Source organism: Tamandua tetradactyla, chromosome 1 (assembly GCF_023851605.1).
Source record: "Tamandua tetradactyla isolate mTamTet1 chromosome 1, mTamTet1.pri, whole genome shotgun sequence".
Lineage (NCBI taxonomy): Eukaryota > Metazoa > Chordata > Mammalia > Pilosa > Myrmecophagidae > Tamandua > Tamandua tetradactyla.
Genome location: NC_135327.1, coordinates 66,697,393 through 66,715,059, shown reverse-complemented (window position 1 = coordinate 66,715,059; position 17,667 = coordinate 66,697,393). Strand labels below are relative to the sequence as shown.

The 17,667-nt window shown below is 41.5% G+C and overlaps 1 non-coding gene and 1 pseudogene across 1 annotated transcript; one reads left to right on the top strand and one right to left on the bottom strand.

Moving 5' to 3' along the window:
* TRNAG-ACC (transfer RNA glycine (anticodon ACC)) lies at window positions 1–71 on the bottom strand. Its single transcript has one exon. It is a non-coding gene; the product is annotated as a tRNA-Gly (tRNA).
* Window positions 72–6,986: 6,915 nt separating this feature from the next.
* On the top strand, window positions 6,987–7,694 carry LOC143684754 (small ribosomal subunit protein eS8 pseudogene; annotated as a pseudogene).
* Window positions 7,695–17,667: the final 9,973 nt, after the last annotated feature.

Below are 17,667 nucleotides of genomic sequence, written 5' to 3'. Positions count from 1 at the left end.
TGCATGGGCCAGGAATCGAACCTGGGTCTCCTGGATGGTAGGCAAGCATTCTACCACTGAACCACCCATGCATCCTGCACCCAGGTTTATACTGGGAGCTGATTACAAAGGCACCCTCTGCCTACTACTGACCAATTTTCCCAACTCCCTGAAGGAAAGCCAGTATTCAGCATAAGCCACATTGTTTGTACAAAGAGTTGAAGCATGTAGGGAAAGTTTTATATCAGGGTAGGGAATTCTTTTCTATAGAAGTCACCAGACACCAGCCAAGGGCCAGTTTTGCAAGCAGGCCTTTCTAAGGTTGAGCCAACTCTGGCTTACTATACTAACTTTTTTCTGCACACCAGGGCAAGCTGTGGTTTGATTCCACTTGGGTGGAAGGTGAGTGGGTGGGTGCAGGACAGGGTGACCAACCATCATGATTTGCCTGGAACTGGGGAGTTTCCCAGGAACTCCTGTTCTAGAGCTAGGACGGTACTGGCCAAAACAGGGTGGTTGGTCACACTAGCTGAGAAACAGCTTAAGGAGAGAAGATGCTCTTAGTAGAGGGAGGAAAGAAAGAATGGGGAATAGGACCGTCAACCTGGAAGTAGACAAAGTAACGGGTAGAGGAGAGAAGGGGAGAGTAATTGGTTGTGCAATCTTTACTTGGAAGGCTCAGGGAGGTTCAGCACCTTGTCCAAGAAAGGTGAGTGGCAGAACTGAGATTGGAACTCGAATCCCCTCACTGCTGGTCTGACAACTGGTCTAGTTCTAATTTCAGTCCTAGAACTAGAGGACTACAGAGCTGAAACAAGCCTTGGCAAGTCCCTGCCTTGCCTTAGGTCTCAGTCTTTCCATCTGCCCAGCCCTCCCTCCCACACATCCACCAGAATGGAGACACTCTTGCTTCATTGGAGCTGTCCTATCAAGATAATGCCCTTTGCCAAAAGGTCCCAATGGCCAGATCCAAATGTCTGGGCCTCCTTTCCCATTTCTTGCCAGGTACCTTTCTACCTAAGGAGGCACTTGGTCCTGATCTCCACTCCAGGCCACTCCACTCTTCCAAGTTCAAGTCTCTAACAGGCATTAGGTCAGGAAAGATGTCAGAAGCTACATGATGAAGGCTGGGCCTGGACCTAGTCTAAGGACAGCATCACTGGGCAGGGGCATAAAAAAATAAGAGAGTAGAAGGGTAAGAAGAATAGAATCAGGGAGAAAATAAAAATAAATTAAATAGTACCTCTCTACCCCATCCCCAACATACATGCACCAGGTCCCACTCCACTATCTCTGATGCCAATAGGGTTTTACTCTTCACATTCCAGGAACATGGTTTGAAAATCTGTTAGAAAGGGAGAGGATCTGACTTTTTCCAAACTCCCCCCCCCACACACACACACACAAAAGACCAAATGCTTATTCTCCAGAGGGGGTGGTGAAAGGCCTCTGGAAGGGATTGCATCAGGCATTTTGGGAAGTGCGGTGACTTTGCTAAACATCAAGGGATTGTGGCAGCGCTAGAACATGGCACCACAATTCTTGGGCACTTCTGCCATCACAAGTGAGGTATATGACCCCACCTCTCAAATCTGGGTAGCATGTCACTGCTTTAATTAACAGTGGATGGCAGATGCTCTGTGCCTTCTACAGCAGGTCCTAAAGGCAATGTATCTTCCTTCGTGTCTGCTGGAATACTCATTCTTGAACACCTGAACTAACTTGAAAGAAGTTCCAGCACTGCAAGGCTGCCATACTTTTGCAGAAGCCAAGCCACAGACAATGGTCAGGTAGCAGCACTCCTGTCAGCTGCTCAGTCACTGCAGTTGAATCCCCAGACATTGTAGAGCAGAGACAAGCCATCTCTGAATTCCAGACCCACAAAAGCCATGCATATGATAACAGTTGTTTTAAGCCCCTACCTTCTGGGATCATTTGTTACACAGACATAGTAACGGTGATTAAGGGAACATACGCATGCTCAAGTGTGAGACCTCCCCCTCCCCACATCCCGCCTTCCAGCTGTCTAAATGTGGATGAAGAAAGGAATTGTTTAACAAAATAAACAACCATGACAAAAAATCCCAGACAGAGGATAAAAGTTTTTAGAGTGAGGGCCCGGTATGGGCCTAGGCAATCAGTGTATACTCATCTCAAGGAGTGCAAATTTTTAGAACCCAATGGAGGGAAATTTTAAAAAATCAGCTCTTATGTTACAGAGTTGCTAGATGCTATACTGTCAACAAAGGCTTTGGCTATCATTAAAATTCCTGGTCATTCTTGGGTAAGTATGGATGGCAACCATGTAGAAGATACAGCTGCAAAGAGCACAGTGATAATTTATCTTATTTCTGTTTCTATAATGACTTTTGACCCAAACAACTCTGTTGGAAACATAAACAAAGTTACTCCTTGAGGTTCAGCAATATGTTCCTTCTCAGGAGAGCTTTTTTAAATATGTTTTTATAAACCTGCAAGTAAGTTATGGTTTAGCCCTTATGGTAAACCAATCCTCCCTATTTACGATAAGAAAACTGTTTTGGAAATTATTCATAATATATGTTCTAGTTTGCTAGCTGCCGGAATGCAACACACCAGAGACAGATTGGCTTTTAATAAAAGGGGATTTATTTTGTTGGTTCTTCAGAGGAAAGGCAGCTAACTTCCCACTGAGGTTCTTTCTTACGTGGAAGGCACAGGATGGTCTCTGCTGGTCTTGTCTCCAGGCCCCTGGGTTCCAACAACGTTCCCTGGGGTGACTTCTTTCTGCATCTCCAAAGGCCTGGGTTGAGTTGCAAGTGCTAAGATGAGGAATGCCTAGCTGCTTAGGCTGTGCTACATTGCATTCTCTCATTTAAGCACCAGCCAATTGTCACTCATTGCAGCAGACCCGCCTCCTAGCCGACTACAATGTAATTGGCAACAGATGAGGTTCACTTACCGTTGACTTATGTCCGCAGCAACAAGATTAGGTATGCTCACCTGGCCAAGTTGACAACTGAATCTAACTAACACAATATGTCTCACTGAAACACTGATTAAAAAGGTAAGCTGAACTTCCGGGTCAAGATGGCGGCTTAACAACATGCACATTTTAGTTCGTCCTCCAGAACAACTACTAAATAACCAGAAACAGTACAGAACAGCTCCCGGAGCCACGATAGTGACTAAACACACAGCGTACCCCAGTCTGGACCAGCTGGACCAGCTGCGAGCACCCCCCAGAACCATGAGTTCCCAAAGCTGAGGCGGCCAGCGCCCCTCTCCCCCACAGGCTGCTTCCCAGAGGGGAAAGGAAAGGATTTTACCAGCAGCAGGGACTGGGCACAATCAAACGCCAATTGTGGAACTAATTAACAAATTCTGACTACTAAAAATAGGCCCCCAGCTTAGGTGAACCTGATCAAAGCGGAGGTTGCTCATTTTTGCCCCGGCACCAAGGGGGCAGGACTGACAGAAAAAGGGGGGAATAAAAGAAGGAAACAGAGGTTATTGTGGCTGTGTATCTACAAAGGCTTGACTGCCTCTGGATACAGCAGCAGGACTTTTCAGGCTGCAACTGCCCCAGGCATAGCCAGAAGTGAGCTCTTCTGGGGGCTTATCTGGAGCTTGTGCCTTCCCCAGGGAAGGGGTGAAGCCCCACCCAGGTGGAATCCCTCAATCAAGGAATTCAGACACCAGGGCTTGGTAATTTGAAGCCATTAAAACCAGCCTACAACCTGTCCTCTGTCTCCACCACGCCCCCAGCAGGGAGAGTCTGCCAAAGTTAAAGGTACCACATCATCTTATGCTGGTGGGACCTGCAGTCAGACAGCACCACATAGTGGGCAGGATAAGAAAAACAGAGTCCAGAGACTTCACAGGAAAGTCTTTCAACCTGCTGGGTCTCACTCTCAGGGAAAACTGACACAGGTGACTCTTTCCTCCTGATAGGAGACCAGTTTGGTCTGGGAAAATCTGGCTGGGGTCTATAATATCTAAGTAGACCCTCCTAAGTGTGTGTGGGGGAAAGGCACCACACAAGCAGGGCAAGAAACAAGAAAACAAGAACTGAAAAATTCTCCTCTGTTAAACAAAACTTAAGCTAAAGGTCCAGATAAAGCTGAATGGAATGTCAAAGAACAGATAGACAACAAATTCATCCAGCAAGAAAACCCTAGATAAAAGAAGTGAAAGCAATCTCCAGAATAAACTAATTAAGGTAATCAAATGCCTAGACGCCAGCAAAAAATAACAAATCACACTAGGAAAATTGAAGATATGGCCCAGTCAAAGGAACAAACCAACAATTCAAATGACATACAGGAGCTGAAACAATTAATTCAGAATGTACGAACAGACATGGAAAACCTCATCAAAAACCAAATCAATGAATTGAGGGAGGATATAAAGAAGGCAAGGAAAGAACAAAAAGAAGAAACTGAAAGTCTGAAAAAACAAATCACAGAACTTACGGGAATGAAAGAAACAGTAGAAGAGATGAAAAAAACAATGGAAGCCTACAATGGTAGATTTCGAGAGACAGAACATAGGATTTCTGAACTGGAGGATGGAACATCTGAAATCCAACAAGAAACAGAAACTATAGGGAAAAATAAGAGCAGGGACTCAGGGAATTGAAAGACAATATGAAGCACATGAATATATGTGTTGTGGGTGTTCCAGAAGGAGAAGAGAAGGGAAAAGGAGGAGATAAACAATGGAGGAAATTATCACTGAAAATTTCTCAACTCTTATGAAAGACTTAAAATTACAGATCCAAGAAGTGCAGCGTACCCCAAAGAGAATAGATCCAAATAGACATACTCCAAGACATTTAATAATCAGAATGTCAGAGGTCAAAGAGAAAGAGAGGATCTTGAAAGCAGCAAGAGAAAAGCAATCCATCACATACAAGGGAAACCCAATAAGACTATGTGCAGATCTCTCAGCAGAAACCACGGAGGTGAGAAGACAGTGGGATAATATATTTAAATTATTAAAAGAGAAAAACTGCCAACCAAGAATTCTATATCCAGCAAAATTGTCCTTCAAAAATGAGGGAGAAATTTAAACATTTTCAGACAAAAAATCACTGAGAGAATTTGTGACCAAGAGACCAGCTCTGCAAGAAATACTAAAGGGAGTACTAGAGACAGATATGAAGACAGAAGAGAGAGGTGTGGAGAAGAGTGTAAAAAGGAAGACTATGAGTAAAGGTAAAAAGAAGGAAAATTAGATATGACATATAAAATCCAGAAGGCAAAATAGTAGAAGAAAGTACTACCCATGCAGTAATAACACTGAATGTTAATGGATTAAATTCTCCAATCAAAAGACATAGTCTGGCAGAATGGATTAAAAAACAGGACCCATATATATGCTGTCTCTACTCAAAGGACATGAGGACAAGGCCAAGGACACAAATGGACATTTACACACCAATGTTTATAGCAGCATTATTAACAATTACCAAAAGACGGAAACAGTCAAAATGTCCATCAACAGACAGTTGGCTAAACAAACTGTGACATTTACATAAGATGGAATATTATGCAGCTGTAAGACAGAATAAAGTATGTAACAACATGAATGGACCTTAAGGACATTATGCTGAGTGCTATTAGCCAGAAACAAAAGGACAAATACTGTATGGTCTCACTGATATGAACTGACATTAGTGAATAAACTTGGAATATTTCTTTGGTAACAGAGACCATCAGGAGATAGAAATAGGGTAAGATATTGGGTGATTGGAGCTGAAGGGATACAGATTGTGCAACAAGACTGAATATAAAAACTCAGAAATGGACAGCACAATATTACCTAACTGTAATACAATTACATTAAAACACTGAATGAAGCTGCATACAAGAATGATAGAGGGAGGAGGGCTGGGGCATAAATGAAATCACAATGAAAGATAGATGATAAAGATTGAGATGGTGTAATCTAGGAATGCCTTGAGTGTATAATGATAGTGACTAAATGTACAAATTTAAAAAATATTTTTGCATGAGGAAGAACAAAAGAATGTCATTACTGCAGTGTGCTGAAAATAGATGGTACTTAATATTTTAAAATTTCAACTAATGTGTGAGACTAGAGCAAAAAATGTTTATTTGATACAAATCTATACTTTGACTAGTGCATCTCCTAATATAACTTATGTAGATAGTTGATTGAACACCATAAGTACATGGAACTTTGTATAGGACATGAGATTTTGTTGGTTTGTCCAGGTGATTCCCTGATGAATCCCAGAGTGATTTGATCAGTGAGTGGAAAGTATTTGCAAAGTCCCCTTTGGGGAATGGTGAGAATGGGGGAAAACTCAACTTCCCCAAGTTGAATTCTTGATATTCTCACAAGCAGTGTGGACAACCAAAGCTATAGGCTGAGCCCCCAGTCTTGGGGGTTGTTTGTATGAAACTTAACCCCACAAGGGATAGGTCAAACCTACTTAAAATTAGGCCTAATAGTCACCCCCAAGAGAACCTCTTTTGTTGCTCAGATGTGGCCTCTCTCTCCAGCCTACACAGCAAGCAAACTCACCACCCTCCCCGTCTACGTGGGACATGACACCCAGGGGTGTGGATCTTCCTGGCAGCGTGGGACAGAAATCCCAGAATGAGCTGAGATTCAGCATCAAAGGGTTGAGAAAAACTCTAGAATGAGCTGAGACCCAGCATCAAGGGATTAAGAAAACCTTCTCGACCAAAAGGGGGAAGAGTGAAATGAGACTAAGTGTCAATGGCTGAAAGATTCCAAACAGAGCTGAAAGGTTATCCTGGAGGTTATTCTTATGCATTAAGTACATATCACCTTGTCATCCAAGATGTAGTGGAGAGGCTGGAGGGAACTGCCTGAAAATGTAGAGCTGTGTTTCAGTAGCCATGTTTCTTGAGGATGATTGTATAATGATATAGCTTTCACATTGTGACTGTGTGATTGTGAAAACCTTGTGTCTGATGCTCCTTTTATCTACCTTGTCAACAGATGAGAGGAACACATGGAATAAAAATAAATAATAGGGCCTCCTCTTTCCAGACAGCGCGGTGCAATGGGCATCTCCCGGGACAACTGGCACAAGCGCCGCAAGACCAGGGGCAAGAGAAAGCCCTACCACAAGAAGCGGAAGTATGAGCTAGGACGCCCGGCTGCCAACACAAAGATTGGCCCCCGCCGCATACACACAGCTCGGGTTCGAGGAGGCAACAAGAAGTACCATGCCCTGAGGCTGGATGTGGGGAACTTCTCCTGGGGGTCTGAGTGTTGTACTCGCAAAACAAGGATCATCAATGTTGTCTACAATGCATCCAATAATGAGCTGGTCCGCACCAAGACCCTGGTGAAGAACTGTATTGTGCTCATTGACAGCACACCATACCGGCAGTGGTACGAGTCCCACTATGCACTGCCCCTGGGCCGCAAGAAGGGGGCCAAGCTGACTCCTGAGGAAGAAGAAATTTTAAACAAAAAACGATCCAAGAAGATTCAGAAGAAATATGATGAAAGGAAAAAGAATGCCAAGATCGGCAGTCTTCTTGAGGAGCAGTTCCAGCAGGGCAAGCTTCTTGCCTGCATTGCTTCGAGGCCAGGCCAGTGTGGCCGAGCAGATGGCTATGTGCTAGAAGGCAAGGAGCTGGAGTTTTATATGAGAAAAATCAAGGCCCGGAAAGGCAAATAATTCCTCCCTCCCATCCTAGCTCACGTAATAAAAGTGTTTATTGTTCTGTGAAAAAAAAATTAAATAAATAAATAAATAAATAAATAATAGGGGGAACAAATGTTAAAATAGATTTAGTTTGAAATGCTAGTGATCAATGAAAGGGGTCAGTAAGGGGTATGGCCTGTAAAATTTTTTTTTTCTGTTTGTTATATTTTTCTGTTGTCTTTTTATTTCTTTTTCTGAATTGATGCTAATGTTCTGGGAAATGATCACGATGATGAATATGCAACTATGTGATGATATTGTGAATTGCTGAGTGTATGTGTTGGGAGTATTTGTTTCTTGTAATTTTTTTAATTAATAAAAAATTTAAAAATAAATAAATAAAAGGCATATAGATTGGGGGAAAAAAAGTAAGCTGAGGAAAGCAATATTTCTGGAAATCATCCTCTAAAATAACTATGAAAATATATTACAATTGTTTAATTTGTTCTAAACATAAACCAGAAAAACTTTTCCATAGCTCTTCAAAGACATTTTCCCTTACCTACTAGACTTTTTGATATTTGGCAATTGGACTTTATTCAATTACTCCAATCCCAAGGCTATAAATATATTTTAATAATAATTTGTGTACTCCTATTGGGCTGTAATCTTCCCCTATAGACAAACTACTGTTGCTACCATTATAAGGGTATTATAAGAAAAACAAATTCCAAATTAGGAAATTTCCTCAGAATTTCACAGTGACTGAGAACCCACTTTACAGGACAAATTATGAAAACAATATATAAACTACAGTGTTTCAGCTTGCTGAAGCTGCTGGAATGCAATATATCAAAAATAGGTTGGCTTTTACAATGGGGATTTATTGGCCTACAAATTGATAGTCCTAAGCCCATAAAAAAGTCTAAATTAAGGCATCAACAGGATGATACCTTCTCTGAAGAAAGAGTACCAGCATCTGGAAAATGCTCTGTCACATGGGAAGGTGACATCAAGTCCTTCTCTCCCAGGCTTCATTGCTCTCAGCTTCTGGCCTCAGTGGTGTCCTCTTTCAGCTTCTGTGGGTGTGTCCTTGTCTTTCGGCCTCACTGGGGCTTCCCTGAGCTCTCTGAATTCCATCTCTTGTTTTTGTGTGTGTTCTGTCTTATTCTAATGAACTCCGGTCAGAGGATTATGTCCCACCCTGAATGAGGCAGGTCACATCTCAGTTAAAGTAACCTATAGGAGTAATCAAAGGTTACTCCTATAATAGGTCTATACCCTCAGAAACAGAAACATCAAAAGAGCATGGCCTTTTCTGGACTACAAAACAGTTCAAATCATCATATATGGCCTATTTTGCTACATTTTCATTGTGTCTCTCACCCCAAATCTTCAAGCTTAATAGAAAGAACAAATGCTGTAATAATAATTGAGTTGGCTAAATTCAAGGAATCCCTCAATCTATTGTTGCCAAAAGCCTTACCTATAGTCATACTAATCTAAGATCCATTCTTTTGGAAACCTGTTACCCCATTTAAAATTACAACAAGGAGACCTATTAAAATAAAGTCTGGAATATACAATCCCTACCTCATAAAAGGAATTATGTTAGCCTATTGTCAGAAACTAATCAAAACTTTAAAAATAAATAAAACTTTCTGGCCATGATCTTACAGAATAGGTCCCACCAAAGTTTCATGGGGACTTAAGACTGAAAAACGAAGCAGGCCCCTCCATATAGCAAAGTAGTACCAGTTTACCAGGGAACTTATGGACCAAGAAGCTGGTCCTGGGAAGCTGCATGATGTTCCAAGTAGTGCTCCATGCCACCCTGCAGGTTATAGGTTGCTATATAGGACAAGAGCAAAGAAGGCACAGAGCCAGGTGGGGGATTTGCAAGACCATAAATAAGCATGTCTCTTTCAAGTTACTGATACATAGCAGGATATTTTAGTACAGATGGCTATCATGCTTAGGAATGTGTATGTGCCTTTTATCATGCACTTAGAGAGGGTTGGATGGTTTGTTTTTTCCTTGTCTAGGAATTTATGGTTTCTCTGGTTAATGACCTTGAAACTGCCACCTGCTAACACACTTATACACTGAGATAGCCCTTCCTTTACTGGTTTGCAGAAGTTTCTATTTCCTCTGTTTAAGCCCCCACTGTTCCATGCTTATTCAGAAGAAGCTGGGTCCACTGCAAGAAAAGTTACTGTTTCCTCTCCCTTTGCAGCACCTGGTAAAGTGAGTTCTAGCCAGTCCTAGCCACTAGAAATCAGGAGACACCCTAACCTAAAGTTATCTTTGAGTAATTTTAATAGTAAAAAATCACACCCACTGATCATGCTAAGCTGCCATTTTGAACATGTGATACATGAAATAGGATGATTCAGGACTGCACATGCTCCACTTTAGCCCACCCCTTCACCCACGTCATCTCATCTTATCCTAAACCATACCCTTCGACCCATCTATCCGAAAATGCATAAATGTCTTAAAACTTTTCAGTTCCAGGAGACAGATCTGAGGCTTGCCTCCTTTATCTCCTGTCTCCTTGCTGAGCTACTCACAATAAATTCTTTCTTTTCTTGAAATCCTGGAGTCACAGCATTGACTTCTGTGTGCATCAGGCAATAGACCCACCTTAGTGGTAACAGTCTTACAGAAACCTTAGTAGAACAATCCTTTACTCAGGAGATGAAGGTATTCAGAACCACAACATTCAGCTTAGCAATTTTATATATTGGAAAAGACACCTCCAGCCTCACTAGAAAGGATGCTACCAGGTACTTTTAACTAACCCATGCACAGCTAAATTACAAGGTATTGATTCTCAAATTCATGTTTCTCATTTAAAGAAAATTCCCAACCCTGCCTGGAAATCTATTCCTACTGGGGACATAGAGCTCAAAAATACCAAGGACCATAAGTAAATAGCATCTGATTCATATAGCTATCCCAAGACCCGGGAGCAGGCCTATGTACTTACTGCTGAATTTAGGCTTAAGTCACCCAGAAGTAAATAACATCTTATGTAGGTGGCTACACAAGAACCAGGACCACACCTGATTTTCATCAAGTTGAATGAACTCAGTAGCACTTGCTATAATATTCATTATTTTTCCTAATAGCTCTCTTATTTGCATTTTTTATTCCTCCCTCATCCCTTCTTTTGTACCCCAGTCCATCTCTGTTCCCTCCAAAATGAATCCTACCCTTTTTAAAACTCCTCATTCTCACCCATATTATTTTACTTTGTTAATGATGCTGGAAATGCAAATACCAGAAATGGGCTGGCTTTTATAAAGGGAATATATTAAGCTACAAGTTTATAGTTCTAAGGCCATAAAAATGTCCAAATTAAGGCATCCAGAAAAAGATACCTTAACTCAAGAAAGGCCAATCTGGAACTTTAGGTATTTATGTAATACGTGGGACTCAGAATTAGAGTTCTGAAGCTACAAAAGTCAGCAGTACCCCATACAGGAACTGTTTCAAAAGTTGAAATAGTGATCAGACTTAGAGTAGAGATGTGAAGAAGCTGATGTGGATAGGACTAAGGTATATCAGAATACAGAGTAAAGGATGATATCTTCCATATTTTAAAACTTCAACTTCTATATGAGACTAAAGGAAAAGATGTTTATTGGGTTCAAAATTTATATTTTGGGTAGTGCATTTCCTAAGTTAACTCATATGATCAGTTTAATTAAACACTCTAAGTACATGGAATCTTGAATAGGGTGTGAGATTTTGTTGGTTTGTTCATGTTAGTGAGATGTCCCAATATATCCCAGAGTAATTTGGGTAGGGAATAAAAAAGTATTTGCAAAGTCCCCTTGGGGGACTGGGGAGAAAGGAGGAAATATTCAACTTCCCCTTTTGGAGAATTTCTGACATTCTTGCAAGCAGTAGAAACAACCAAGGACTGAGCCGTCTATCTTGGGGTTCATCTCAATTAAGTTTATTCCTGCAAAGGATAGGCTAAACCTACTTAAAATTAGGCCTAAGAGTCACCCCCCAGAGAACCTCTCTTGTTGCTCAGATGTGGCCACTCTCTAAGCCAACTCGGCAGGTGAACTCACTGTCCTCCCTCCTAAATGGGCCATGACTCCCAGGGGTGTAAACTTCCCTGGCAATGTGAGACAGAAATCCTGGGATGTTTCAGGACCCTGCATCAAGGGATTGAGAAACCTTCTTGACAAAAGAGGAAAGAGAGAATGAAACAAAATAAAGTTTCAGTGGCTGAGAGTTTTCAGACAGAGCTGGGAGGTTATCCTGGAGGTTATTCTTATGCATTATATAGATATCCCTTTTTAATTTATGATGTATTGGAGTGGCTGGAGGGAAGTACCTAAAACTATTGAGCTATATTCCAGTAGCCTTGATTCTTGAAGACAACTGTATAAAGATAAAACTTTTACAGTGTGATGGTGTGATTGTGAAAACCTTGTGTCTGATGCTCCTTATATCCAGAGTGTAGACAAATGAGTAAAAAATATGGATGAAAATAAATAAATAATAGGGGCAACAAAGGGTAAAATAAATTGGATAGATGGAAATACTAATGGTCAATGAGAGGGAGGGGTAAGGGATATGATATGTATGAGTTTTTTCTTTTTATTTCTTTTTCTAGAATGATACAAATGTTATAAAAAATGATCATAGTGATGAATGCACAACCATGTGATGATATTATGAGCCACTGATTGTACACCATGTATGGAATGCATGTGTGTGAAGATTTCTCAATAAATATATATACATATTTATAAAAAAAAAAAAAAAGAATGGCAGATCTAGGAAGGGAGGTGGCTTATGCCTGCTGGTCCTTTAGCTCTTAGTTTCAAACAGCTTCCCTGGCAGTGTTTTTCTTTCTGCATCTCCAAATGTCTCTGTCAGTGTCAGGTCTGAAGCTTTTTCCTCTTAAAGGACTCTAGTAAGCAACCACCTTGAATGGGTGGTGACACATCTCCATGGAATCCACGTAATCAAAAGGTCCTGCCCACAATCGAGTGTACCACATTTCCATGGAAACAATCCAATCAAAGTTTCGACCCTACAATATTGAATCAGGATTAAAGGACATGGCTTTTCTGGGGTACACACACTTTCAAACCAGCATATAAATCTTCTCTTTCTGGAGTCTTGCCAGCCACCACCTTTTTTTTTTCCAGTCACACAAAGGATTATTACCTAGGCAATCTATCAAATTTCTGGATCTGTGCTAATTTAGACTACACAGAAAAGCCAGTTATTGGCCACACCCACAGGCACTTATCTAGTTGGATAAATATCAAATGTTGGGAGACTGAATTCATAGCATAATTTAAACCTTGCTAATCTTTTTTCTTATGAAAGCCAATGGTGGTTTGAAGCTGTATGTACCCCAGAAAAACATGTTCTTAAATCAACAAATCCACAGCGGGTGGTCATGAACCCATTATAATTAGGCTCTTTTGATGTGGCTACTTCAGTTAAGGTGTGACCCACTTCATTGAAGATGAGACTTAATCCTATTACTGGGATCCTTTATAAAAGAGTGAAACTCAGAGAGAGAATGTGATGGAAGTAAGAAACTGAAATCAACGAAACCTAGAAGAGAACGGAGAGACCAGCAGATACTGCCATGTGCCTTGCTATGTGACAGGGGAGCCAAGGATCATTGGCAGACAGCCCCAGAATACTGGTGTTCGGGAAGAAAGCATCACCTTGATGATACCTTGATTTGGACTTTTTTCCAGCCTCTTACCATAAACAAATAGATTCCCATTATTTAAGCCAAACCATTTCAGGGAATTTTCTTTGACCTGCCTAAGAAATTAAAATAGATTTTGGTAACAGGAGAGTGAAGTGCTGCTATTGCCAATACCCAAAAATGTGGAAATGGCCTTGGAATTGCTTAATGGGTAGAAGCTTGAAGAATTTTGAGCTGTTTAATAAAAAAGGCTTAGATTGCTTTGAAAAGTCTGGTGGAGAAATATGGATGTTAAAGACATACTTCCAATGGGGACTTAGACAGCAATGGTGGATGTATTACTGGAAATGGAAGAAAGATGATCTTTGTTTCAAAGTGGCAGAGAACTTGGTGAAATTGATTTCTGATGTCTGATGGAAGGCAGAATTTGAAAGTGTTGAAGCTGGATATTTAGCTGAGGAGACTTTCAGGCTAATTTTGGAAAGTGCAGCCTGGTCTCTCCTTGCAGCTTATAGCAAAATGTGAGAGGAAAGGAATAAAGTGAGAACTGAACTCCTGGGCTAAAGAAACCAGAAATTGATGGTCTGAAAAATTCTGAGCTTCTGGAAAACCAGTCCCCAGATATTTTAGATTGTTAATGCTGCCAGAACGTGAAATATCAGAAATGGAATGGCTTTTATAAAGGGGATTTATTAAGTTACAAGTTTACAGTTATAAGGCCATAAACTGTCCAAACTTCAGCAGCCAGAGAAAGATACCTTGAGTCCAAAGAAAGGCTGATGTCTGTCACATGAGAAGGCATGTGGCTGGCATCTTCTGGTCCTTGTTTCCAGTTTCATTGCTTCCAGCTTCTGATGCCAATGGTTTCCTCTCTAAGCATCTGTGGGTCCACACTTAACCACTCTAGGGCAAAATTCTGGTTTTCATTTCTTAGCTTAGCATCTCCCAGGGCCAGAGATTCTTCTCTTCAGATTCTGGCTATTTGGGGGAGTTCTTGCTTAGCAACCAGGCTATTTCTGTCTCAATCTCCAAAAATCTGTGTCTGCACTCCAAGCATCTCCAAATGTCTGCATCTATGTCACTTCTGATTTCAAACAGCTTCTCCAGGGGTATTTTCTTTCTACACCTGCATTTGAGCCAGCTCTGAAGCAAATATGTTTTTCCAAAATGTCTCCTTTTTTAAAGGACTCCAGTAAACTAATCAAGACCCACCATGAATGGGCATATTCACATCTCTAGCCAATCAAAAGGTCACATCCATTTCTGGGTCACATTTCCACAGAAATAATCTAATCAAAGGGCACACTCATGATTGGTGGGTCAGTTCCATGGAAACAATCTAATCAAAGGTTTCACCCTAAACAGCAGGTCTGGCCCCATAAGATTGGATCAGGATCGAAAGAACATGACTTTTCTGGGATACATAGAGTTTCAAACTGGCACACCAGAGAATACTGCTCCATATGAGGGCTTAACCAAACCTAGACCCAGTCAGCCATTTCAGCACAAGTTAGGATTGGAGGCGAAGTTATCCAGGAAGGATCTATAAAAGGTCCTACTGTCTAATGGTTTGGATCCCCTGGGTACTGTATATAAAACTGACAAGTTTTTGCAAGATCTATATGAATCTGTCTGAATCACTGCCAGTCTAGACTGAAAAAGACAGTAAAAGAAAACATTGAAGGGAAAATAACTGCAAATACAAAACCATGGAAGCTTAAGACTGGACTGTAGAGAATGGGCCCACCTATGTGTGTGAAAAGGGTGAATCTGCCCAGGAGCTTAGAGAGGGCGGGCTTTCCACCCCATTGTTCAGGAAAAGTGCTACCAGCCCAATGTTCTCAGTGGTTGGAGACTCTTTCTTGAGGGTTTTGGAGAGTCTGGCCATCACCCCAGTGTTCTCAGAGGGTGAACCTTCACTCCAGGGTTCAGGAAAGCATGGTTCCTGTGCAAGTACTTGGAAGCATTGGGGATGCTGCTCCATCAGACCTAGAGGACAAAATATCATTCCATAGATAACTCTCAGACCTTGAAATCTAATGGAATATGCCCCACAGGGTTTTGGAACTGTTTGGGACCAATGACTCCTGTTTTCCTTACAATTTCTCCCTATGGAGCGAAAATGTTTACTCTATATCTCTTCTTCCTTTGTATATTCGAAGTACATAACTTGTTCTCTAGGTTTCACAGGTCCACAGAAGGAGGGGAATTGTGCCCCAGGACAGACCACCCTTATAACCAATTTCAGTGAGACTTTGTACTTAGCATTGTTGCTGAAACGACTTAAGGCTTTTGGGATATTGTGATGGAATGAATGTAGTTTGCAAGTAGAATGAACCTTTCTTTGGGGGGGTCCAGAAGGTGGAGTGTGATGGTTTAAAACTATTTGGAACCCCAGAAAAATCTGTTCATAAATTGAATCCATTCCTGTGTGTGTAAACCTATTTAACAAAAGGCTCTTTTGATGAGGTTATTTCTGTTAAAGTGTGACCCACCTCATTCAGGATGGTACTTAATCCTATTACTGAAGTCCTTTATAAGAAAACAAAATTCAGAGAGAGAGAAAGCCATGGAAGCAAGAAGCTGAAATCTGAGGACTTCCGGAGAAGATGGCGACTTAGTAAGACACGCGGGTCTTAGTTCCTCCTCCAGAAAAGCAACTAAAGAAACAGAAACAATACGAAACAGCTCCCGGAGTCATGACAGAGACCAAAAAGACAGCGAACCCCATTCTGGAACAGCTGAACGGGCAGGGAGAATCTGCTGCGGTGAGATACCCGAGGGGTGCGTGTTTTCCCGGCCGGGGCGGCTGGCAACTGGGGTCCCCTCCACGCACGTGGCTCCCCGGTCTGACTGGGAACGTTGGATAGCGGGGCCCTCCCATCATGCTTGGCGTTTTGGGCCAGCTGGGCAATTAGGACCGGCACTCTCCCAAGCCGCGGCGGCCAGCGACCCCCGCCTCCACGCGCGGTTTCCCGGGCGACTGCCGTGCAGACAGACAAGCACCACGAGCGCCACCTACTGGGCAGGAAAAGAAAAACAGAGCCCGGAGATTTCACAGAAAAAGCTTTCAACCAGCTGGGTCCCACACCCAGGGAAATCTGATCAAATGCCCAGACATCAGCAGAAAATAATGGATGACGCTCGGAAAATTGAAGATATGGCCCAGTCAAAGGAACAAAGCAATAGTTCAAATGAGATACAGGAGCTGAGACAACTAATGCTGAATATACGAACAGAAATGGAAAAACTCTTCAAAAACCAAATCAATAAATTGAAGGAGGACATGAAGAAGACATGGGCTGAACAAAAAGAAGAAATAGAAAATCTGAAAAAACAAATCACAGAACTTATGGGAGTGAAGGACAAAGAAGAAAAAATGGAAAAAACAATGGATACCTACAATGGTAGATCTAAAGAGACAGAAGCTACAATTAGTGAACTGGAGGATGGAACATCTGAATTCCAAAAAGAAACAGAAACTATAGGGAAAAGAATGGAAAAACTTGAGCAGGGGATCAGGGAACTGAATGACAATATGAAGCGCACAAATATACGTGTTGTGGGTGTCCCAGAAGGAGAAGAGAAGGGAAAAGGAGGAGAAAAACTAATGGAAGAAATTATCACTGAAAATTTCCCAACTCTTATGAAAGACCTAAATTTGCAGATCCAAGAAGTGCAGCGCACCCCAAAGAGAATAGACCCAAATAGGCGTTCTCCAAGACACTTACTAGTTAGAATGTCAGAGGTCAAAGAGAAAGAGAGGATCTTGAAAGCAGCAAGAGAAAAACAATCTGTCACATACAAGGGAAACCCAATAAGACTATGTGTAGATTTCTCAGCAGAAACCATGGAAGCTAGAAGACAGTGGGATGACATATTTAAATTACTAAAAGAGAAAAACTGCCAACCAAGACTCCTATATCCAGCAAAATTGTCCTTCAAAAATGAAGGAGAAATTAAAACATTTATAGACAAAAAGTCACTGAGAGAATTTGTGACCAAGAGACCAGCTCTGCAAGAAATACTAAAGGGAGCACTAGAGTCAGATACGAAAAGACAGAAGAGAGAGGTATGGAGTAAAGTGTAGAAAGAAGGAAAATCAGATATGATATATATAATACAAAAGCCAAAATGGTAGAGGAAAATATTATCCAAACAGTAATAATACTAAAAGTTAATGGACTGAATTTCCCAATCAAAAGACATAGAATGGCAGAATGGATTACGACCCAGCAATACCACTGCTAGGTATCTACTCAAAGGACTTAAGGGCAAAGACACAGACGGACATTTGCACACCAGTGTTTATAGCAGCATTATCTACAATCGCAAAGAGATGGAAACAGCC